Below are 7855 nucleotides of genomic sequence, written 5' to 3' on the forward strand. Positions count from 1 at the left end.
AGCATTGTGGTGTCACTGGTGGCTGTTGAGGATTAGACCAAAGGCCCAAGCCCAGCCCTGTCTTCCTTTCTTTCGGTCGAGCGTTGGGCCTTGCCGGTTTCAAGTGGAGACCAAACCGGCAGGTGCAGACCAGCATACTCCCCAGGGTACTTCATCAGCTTTGTGTGGCTTAGGGGACTTCCTAAAGCGGAGCTTGTATGTCAGTGTGTTACAGCCCTCTGTGAGTTTCCATTGACCTTCTTGACTTGTTCTCGAACTCGCTTCTGCTGTCGGCATCCAAAGTAAGCTGTAACAATGCATCCCGAGGTTTAGTCCTACGTTAAAGGAAAACCCCCAAATTAAACCCACTGCACTATAATTTCACCTAATGCTGCTGTAATTTCATCCAATTACAGTTTCTGTTGACCCTTTTCAGCTCTTACATCCAGTTTGCTGACAGAGGATGTTGGGTTTGTGGGGTTTGGCAGCGAGAGTTTTCCAAAGAGGAGCTCTAAGGCCAGCTACAAGGTTAGGTTTGGATACTCCTGGGGTCTCACACAGCACGAGTCTCATGATTCCAGCGGTCTGATTTCACAGCTGCGTTTTCTTCTCTCTGCCGAGGTGACAGGATGACCTCACTAATGAAGAGAGAGACCTTATCAGAAGAGGAGAGCCATCCACAGGAGTATTCAGCCAGAGAGCCTTCTGCTGGCTGTGAGGGTAAGGGGTATGCATGTGAAGTGCCTATGGTTGAAACCCCCCAGTCTGCAGCTGAGGCTGTGCTGGGTGGTGCTCGCAGGAGCTGTGTCATGTGAAACTGTCTGATTTTGGGCTAAGCACAGCTGTAAAGAAGGCTCAGAGACCTGAGCTCTACAGGAACCTTGCACACAACCCACCAAGTGACTTCTGTGAGTATAAGCTGTCCTTGTTCAACATTGAAGTAGTTCAGAGCTGAAGCCAGACCACAGCATAATTCATTTCTGCTGTGATAAACAAGATTGGTCAGGGTGATTGCATTTAATGGGGAACTGGGAATGCACCTTCCCTGCTGATGGAAGCTGTGAATGGGAAAGAAATTCTTATTTCTTTGTCATGCTGGTGTGGTTTTGCTCACGTGTACCCGGACACTATAAATAGAGTTTTGTGCCAGTGTCAGTGAGGCTGCAGGAGCACTCGTTCAGCAGGGACATGGTTTTCATATGCTGACTTAGTGAGGGTGGTGGCCGTCTCCGGAAGCTTTTCATCAGAGGGAAGTTGCTCCTCAGCTTGTCTGCAGGGGAGTGTTTTATAGAATGATAGAACCGTTTGGGTTGGGAAAGGCCTTTCAGATTCTGGAGTCCAACAGCTCACAAACTCTACCAAGTCTCATGGCAAACCCTGTCCTTCAGCACTACAACTCTTCTAAGCAGCTGCAGGGGTGGGGATTCAACCACTTCCCTGGGGAAACTATTCCGGTGTTTGAGAAGCTTTCGGTGAAGAAGTTTCTTTAGTAGCCAACCTGAACATCCTCTGATACAACTTGAGGCCATTTCCTCACATGGGGGGGGGGGACAATGAACACCAGAGTGAGACCCCCCCCCGATGCTGCGAGACCCCAAAATGTAAGATCCCGGAATTCCACTGAAGACACCGGATGAAGGGGGGGAACACACTGAGACCATCAAAGGGTTTAATTGATGAGAGCAACAGACAGAAGACATTGGTGATTGCCAGTGATAAATGCACTGACTGCAAAGTAATCTCGGGGCTGTCAGTCCTGGGAGACATTCTCGGAGATGCAGAGCTGTGCAACAGCTCTTAAGAGAGAAGAGAAAGGCAGCAAAGCTCAGCTGTTTGCTGAAGGTGCAGACCTTACCCAGAAGGCCGTCCCCAGGTCGGGGTGATAAAAAGAACAGGAGGGTAGCCCCTCAGCTGTCTCTGTCTTTCCTTCCGTGATGCCATGTGGGGGTGGGCAAGGATGCAGCAGAGGAGCAGTGAGGGAGGGGCGGGGGCAGCCTCCCACAAAGGCTGCTTGCAGACCTCGGTGCTTGAAATGCCTGAACGTTCTTGGAGGGGAGGGAAAGCCCTGGGGAAGTGGAAGTGTAAGTGTGAGTGTGAGGTGTTCCAGCAGAGGAGAAGCTGTGCTGTTTATCGAGAGATTGCAGAAGGACAGCGATTTGTACGCAGCAAGGCTTTGACGTGACTCCCCCTGGATCTCCAGAATTGAAAAGCACAGCCTGAGCAGACCACACAGGGCTTGAACTGGAAACAGCAATATCAACAGTGTCTCTCTCAGTTAAAACAGTGATTGGCTTTTGTGTGTGCTTGTGGTGTGATGTTTTTTCTTCGAATGGAAAAAGCCCTGAAGGGAGCTCAGCTAAGCTCCTCCCCAGGGGCAGGAGCTGCCCCAGACCTGCTGTGTTGGGAGTCTGTTACAGGGGTCTGCTGTTATCTAAAGTGGGCCTGGGGGGTATGAAAGGGGAATTTGGGGGTATCTGAATGGTTCTGAGGGCCTCTGCAGGGGCCCGAAAGAGTTGGGGGGGGGAGGGATAGGCTCAGGTGTCTCTGTGGAGTTCCAGGTTTTGGGGTCTTGCAGGAGCTGGGGAGTTCTCACTCTGGGTTTTAGTGACCTGCAGCCCTGGGATGGCCCAGCTTCGTCTCCCCCTGCATCTAAAGGTAAGCTGGGTGCACCTCAAGGGCTTCAGAACGTGACAAAGGGGGTCTCGGGACATGTAAACAGGACTGGAGGCACCAAGGCGGTTCTGACCTCACCAAGACACTGGTTGAGCAGTTTGCTTTCTTTTCTGACATTTTTGGGGTGAATCGAAGGGAGTGGGGGGATTCTGGGTGGAGTGATTCTGCCACGTGGGGCAGGGGGCTGCTGCAGCAGAGGAGCAGGTGAGCGAGGGCTGGGGGCACCCCCCTAAAGTGCTGAAAATTCTCGGAGGGGACCGCAGAATCTTTAAACCTGTAAGTACTGGGGGGAGGCGAGGCGGAGCCAAACCTCTGGTTTGCAGCTGGGGAGGGAGGAAGGGGAGCGAGTGCTGCGTAAGGCAGCTTTGGAAGCGACCCCCCGCGGCTGCCCACGGCCGGGGAGGTGCTCAGTGCTGCCACCCGGTGTGCAATGGCCGGCAGTGCAGCCGTGCCGCGGCGTGTGCCGCCCCGCGGGAGCTCAGTGCTGCCACCCGGTGTGCAATGGCCGGCAGTGCAGCCGTGCCGCGGCGTGTGCCGCCCCGCGGGAGCTCAGGGCTGCCACCCGGTGTGCAATGGCCGGCAGTGCAGCCGTGCCGCGGCGTGTGCCGCCCCGCGGGAGCTCAGGGCTGCCACCCGTGTGCAATGGCCGGCAGTGCAGCCGTGCCGCGGCGTGTGCCGCCCCGCGGGAGCTCAGGGCTGGCACCCCGTGTGCAATGGCCGGCAGTGCAGCCGTGCCGCGGCGTGTGCCGCCCCGCGGGAGCTCAGGGCTGGCACCCCGTGTGTAATGGCCGGCAGTGCAGCCGTGCCGCGGCGTGTGCCGCCCCGCGGGAGCTCAGGGCTGCAGCCTAACTGCGCTGAATGCTTGAAATGCTTGAAAATTCTTAGGGGAAAAGGGGAGGGCGGAGAGAGTGACTCGAGCGTCGCTATAGATACAGCGCATGCGCCCTAGCCAGGCTCTGTTCTCGCGAGAGTGGTAGCGTCCCGGTCGTCGCTATGGATACAGCGCATGCGCCCTAGCCAGGCTCTGGTCGCGCCCCTGTCGTAGCGTCCCGCTCGTCGCTATGGAAACCACGCATGCGCCCTAGCCAGGCTCTGTTCGCGCGAGAGTGGTAGCGTCGCGCTCGTCGCTATGGATACCGCGCATGCGCCCTAGCCAGGCTCTGTTCGCCCCTCCCCGTGGTAGCGTCGCGCTCGTCGCTATGGATACCGCGCATGCGCCCTAGCTAGGCCCTTTTCACGCGAGAGTGGGAGCGTCCCGCTCGTCGCTATGGATACAGCGCATGCGCCCTAGCCAGGCTCTGTTCGCCCCTCCCCGTGGTAGCGTCTTGCTCGTCGCTATGGATACCGCGCATGCGCCCTAGCCAGGCTCTGTTCGGCCCCCCCCGTGGTATTGTGCCGCTCGTCGCTGTGGATACAGCGCATGCGCCCTAGCCAGGCGCTGTTCGCGCCCCTGTGGGAGCGTCCCGCTCGTCGCCATGGATACCGCGCATGCGCCGCAGCGGGGCCGGTCCCGCGCAGGCGCGCTCCTGGCCGCCTGTGGCGTGTTTCCTGGCGCGCACGGGGGTGCCGCCGTGTGCGCCTTTAGCACAGGAGCGGTCACGGACAGCCCTCGCCTCGGCTCCTGACGTCCTTCTGTGCCCGGCGTGCCTGTGAGCCGCCAGCCTTCGGCGGGGGATGGGGTCCCGGCGCATCGGGGAGGCTGTAGTGCGGCTTCCGGTCTCGCTGCCCGCCCGGCACTCCCGGGTGTGTTCCTCCCGGCGTCTGGAGGTGAGCTGGGGGCATCCGCACGGCTTTTGGGGGTGCCAGAGGAGGTCTGGGGGCACCTAAAAGGGTCTGGGGATATCTAACGTGCTCGTGGGGTCATCTGAAAGGCTCAAGGGTCGTGTACAGACAGCCGGGCACCTCCGAAGGACCCTTTGGGAGGTCTCTGCAGGCTCCCGTGGGAGCTGGGGGTGTCTCGGGGTGGGTTTGGGTTTGGATTTGGGTTTGTGCTTGTTTGCTAGCTGGCGAGTGGCCTCAGGGCTATGCCGGACATGGAGTTCCTACTTAACAATAGAAATTAGTTTGTGGTTTGGTTGTTGGTATTTGTGTTTTTTCTTCTTGTTGTGCTGCAAAGATTTTGATGGGAATCTCTAGGTATTAAGTACAGCCAGAGCAAGGCTCTGATTGCCCTGGGAATGCAGGGAAAAGCTTTGGGGAATTAGAACAAAATGAGAAACTTTTCAGGTAAAGAAACAAGTGAGCAAGCCGTGGCCTTTGTCGATTCCTGTAGCTTTGATTGCAGAAGCCTCCATCTAAGCACATTTATTGTAGTGTCTTTTGCAGTGACTCAGTGCAATTCCTCTGTGCCACCCAGCCCATAACAGACATGCAGCTGGCAGTGCAAATGCTGCCCAAAAGGCCTTCCTACCTTCAAAACCGGTCCTCTGTCCTTCCCTCATCATGGCTGAGGAGTGCTGGTTCTTCTTAGCTTAGCTTTTTCCCCCCTCATTCCCCCCATTTATCTGCATTTTTTGCCCTTTTTCTTCTTCCAGGCTTATCTTGATCACAACTACTGTGGCCTGCTTTATATGGCAGCAGGTCAGGATAGGGAGCCTGGCAAAATGTGCTGCTGAAGAGAGAGAGGAGAGATGAAGGTAATGCTTGTCTCAGCCCAGGTAAGCATCTGAGGAAGCAGTCCCTGGGAGGGTTGTGGTCATCTCAGTCAGTAGACTCTGCTTTGAAGCATGCAGACAGCATACTTTTCACATCCTGAAAATGATCTAATCTGTAGCTGTTGATTCCTCTGTGAGGCTTTAAGCACTCTCCCTGCTTGCAGCTAAGTCCAACACTTGAGCAACGTTTTACTTCAGATGACGAGCTCAGAGCCAGTCAGAGCGTGCCTTTTCTGACTAGTGTAGCATTCTGAATCCTCCCCTGTACAATCTTAGGATGTGCTCCCCGTGCTCCTTTCTGCCTTCTACCCAGCTGCCCAAGTCTGGGTGGAAAAAGTCACTCAAGAATATAAACCCCAAAGTTTTAAAAGGCTAGAACCAGGTTATTTGTGCAATTGAAGCTGTCGTGTGTTCTCTTCCCCCCACATCGTCTGGGTGCCGGGAGCGGCGGTGTGATGCTTGTTTGCTAGCTGCCGAGTGCCCTCAGGGCTGTGCCGGACAGGGAGCCTGCTTGTGTGATCTGCCTGGGCACGCTTACGTGATTCCAGCGCTCAGACAGGTGCTGCCTGTTTGAAATCTAAAGTTGGGCCGATGCCGTCCTATCGATGTGATGTCCGCAGTTAGCCAGCAGCTTGGCATGTTTTCCTGAGCTCAGACAGCAGTAAGACTCATCTAGGCTCTGAAACTCAGGTGCTAAGACTGACCTGTGGTAAAAGCTGCGGACAATTTAATTTACGTGTAATTAGGGTTTGGACACAAGGTCGTGGAAGTATCAGAGGGAGGGAGGCTCCAGTTTCAGAAGCCTGTAGTTCACGTTGCAAGGAGGTCGTTCTACAACTGACCACAAGACCCACGGAGTGCAAACCAAATGATTTCCCGAGCTCATCCGAATCCCAGGGCTCATGAAATTCAGGCCTGCCTTACTATAGTTTTGGATCTCTCAAGGGGAGAAGTGAAGGGGAGGAGAATTCTTTAGCTTTCTCTCTATGTTTTTTTTTTCCCTTGATACACTTTGTCTTGCTTGGCTTTGAGTCACAACTGTGACATTCAGTTAGGTGGTGAGTGTGTGCTAGGTGGGATGACACCAAAAGAAGGAAAAAAGAAAAGGAATAATTTGTCATAAAAAAACAATTCCTGTAGGATTTCGAGTTCCTACTTAACAATATAAATTCGTTTGTGGTTTGGTTGGGTGTTGGGTTTTTTTTTTTTTCCTTCTAGTTGTGCTGCAAAGATTTTGATGAAACTTTCTAGGTATTAAATATAGCCAGAGCAAGGCTCTAATTGCCCTGGGAATGCAGGGAAAACCTTTTGGGAATTGGTTCTGCTTTGTTACTCCTAAAGCTATGAACACACACACACAGAGTTTCTAACAGAGTTTCTTTGTGCATTCCAGGTCTGGTGCGTTCAGACTGGCAGGATCTTCCTGGGCCATCCAATTACAGTTTCTGTTGACACTTTTCAGCTCTTGCATCCAGCTTGCTGACAGAGGATGTTGGTTTGTGGGGCCTGGCAGCGAGAGTTTTCCGAAGAGGAGCTCTAAGGCCAGCTGCAAGGTTAGGTTTGGATTCTCCTGGGGTGCCTGTGCTTGAAACCCCGCAGTCTGCAGCTGAGGCCGTGCAGAGTGGTGCTCGCAGTAGCTCTGTGCAAGTCTGCCGTGGGCTCAGAAGGCTGTGCAGCTGTTAAACCTCTTCTATTCTTCAAGCACAATCTTTCTGAAGTCTTTTATTTGATTTTTCCCCAGGGTCACGTGAAACTGTCTGATTTTGGGCTAAGCAGAGCTGTTCAGAAGGCTCAGAGACCTGAGCTCTCCAGGAACCTTGAACCCAGGCAGCCAGTGCCTTCTGTGAGTACAAGCTGTCCTTGTTCAACAGGGAAATAGCTGAGAGCTGAAGCCAGCCCACACCATAATTCCCTCAGCTTCCTCTTCTGCAGATGAAACAATCCCAGTTCCTTCTGCCACGCCTCCTAAGACTTGTTATCCAGACCCTTCACCAGCTTTGTTGCCCTTCTCTGGACACCCTCTATCACCTCCATGTCCTGGGGAACACCGCTTGTGCCCGGCCGCCCGCCGGCTGGGTTTACCTCTGTTCCCCACCGCTCTTGGGGCCCAGTCATCCATCCTGTTCTGCTATCCAGCAATCCTGTTGAGAAACATAGAGCTGAGAAGAGAAGTAGCAGAGAAGGGAAGTTGAAGCTGCAAGGGTTGCAGTAGACTCAGTTCTTGTGGTATCCTCTCCTCCCAGTCCCTCCCAATCCCTTCTACTCCTATCCCAGTATGGGAGGAGACTGGTAGGGACCAGGAGGCACTGGGAGACATACCTGGACCAAGTGGAGGCATTGCTGGAGCCCTGGGACACAACTGTAAGAGAGACAACTGGAGATGACTACAACCCCTCAGATACCTCCCAGTAACCCCCACTGCCCTCCTGAGACCCCAGTTCCCCCTCAGAGTCCTTCCACAGCCTCCCAATACCTCCCAGTACCTGCCAGTAACCCTGGAGCTGGGGGTGTCTCGATGTGGGTTTGGGTTTGGGTTTGTGCTTGTTTGC

General features: G+C 54.4%; 1 long non-coding RNA gene across 2 annotated transcripts; it reads left to right on the forward strand.

The window, feature by feature from the left end:
• Window positions 1-775: 775 nt before the first annotated feature.
• Window positions 776-7447, forward strand: LOC128897703 (uncharacterized). 2 transcript variants are annotated; one of them, XR_008462535.1, is made up of 3 exons: window positions 776-887; window positions 6700-6859; window positions 7048-7447. It is a non-coding gene; the product is annotated as an uncharacterized LOC128897703 (long non-coding RNA). The 2 variants fall into 2 exon arrangements; XR_008462536.1 differs by lacking the exon at window positions 776-887 and adding an exon at window positions 4919-5309.
• The last annotated feature ends 408 nt before the right edge of the window (window positions 7448-7855 follow it).

Source organism: Dryobates pubescens, chromosome 13, assembly GCF_014839835.1.
Source record: "Dryobates pubescens isolate bDryPub1 chromosome 13, bDryPub1.pri, whole genome shotgun sequence".
NCBI classification, from domain to species: domain Eukaryota; kingdom Metazoa; phylum Chordata; class Aves; order Piciformes; family Picidae; genus Dryobates; species Dryobates pubescens.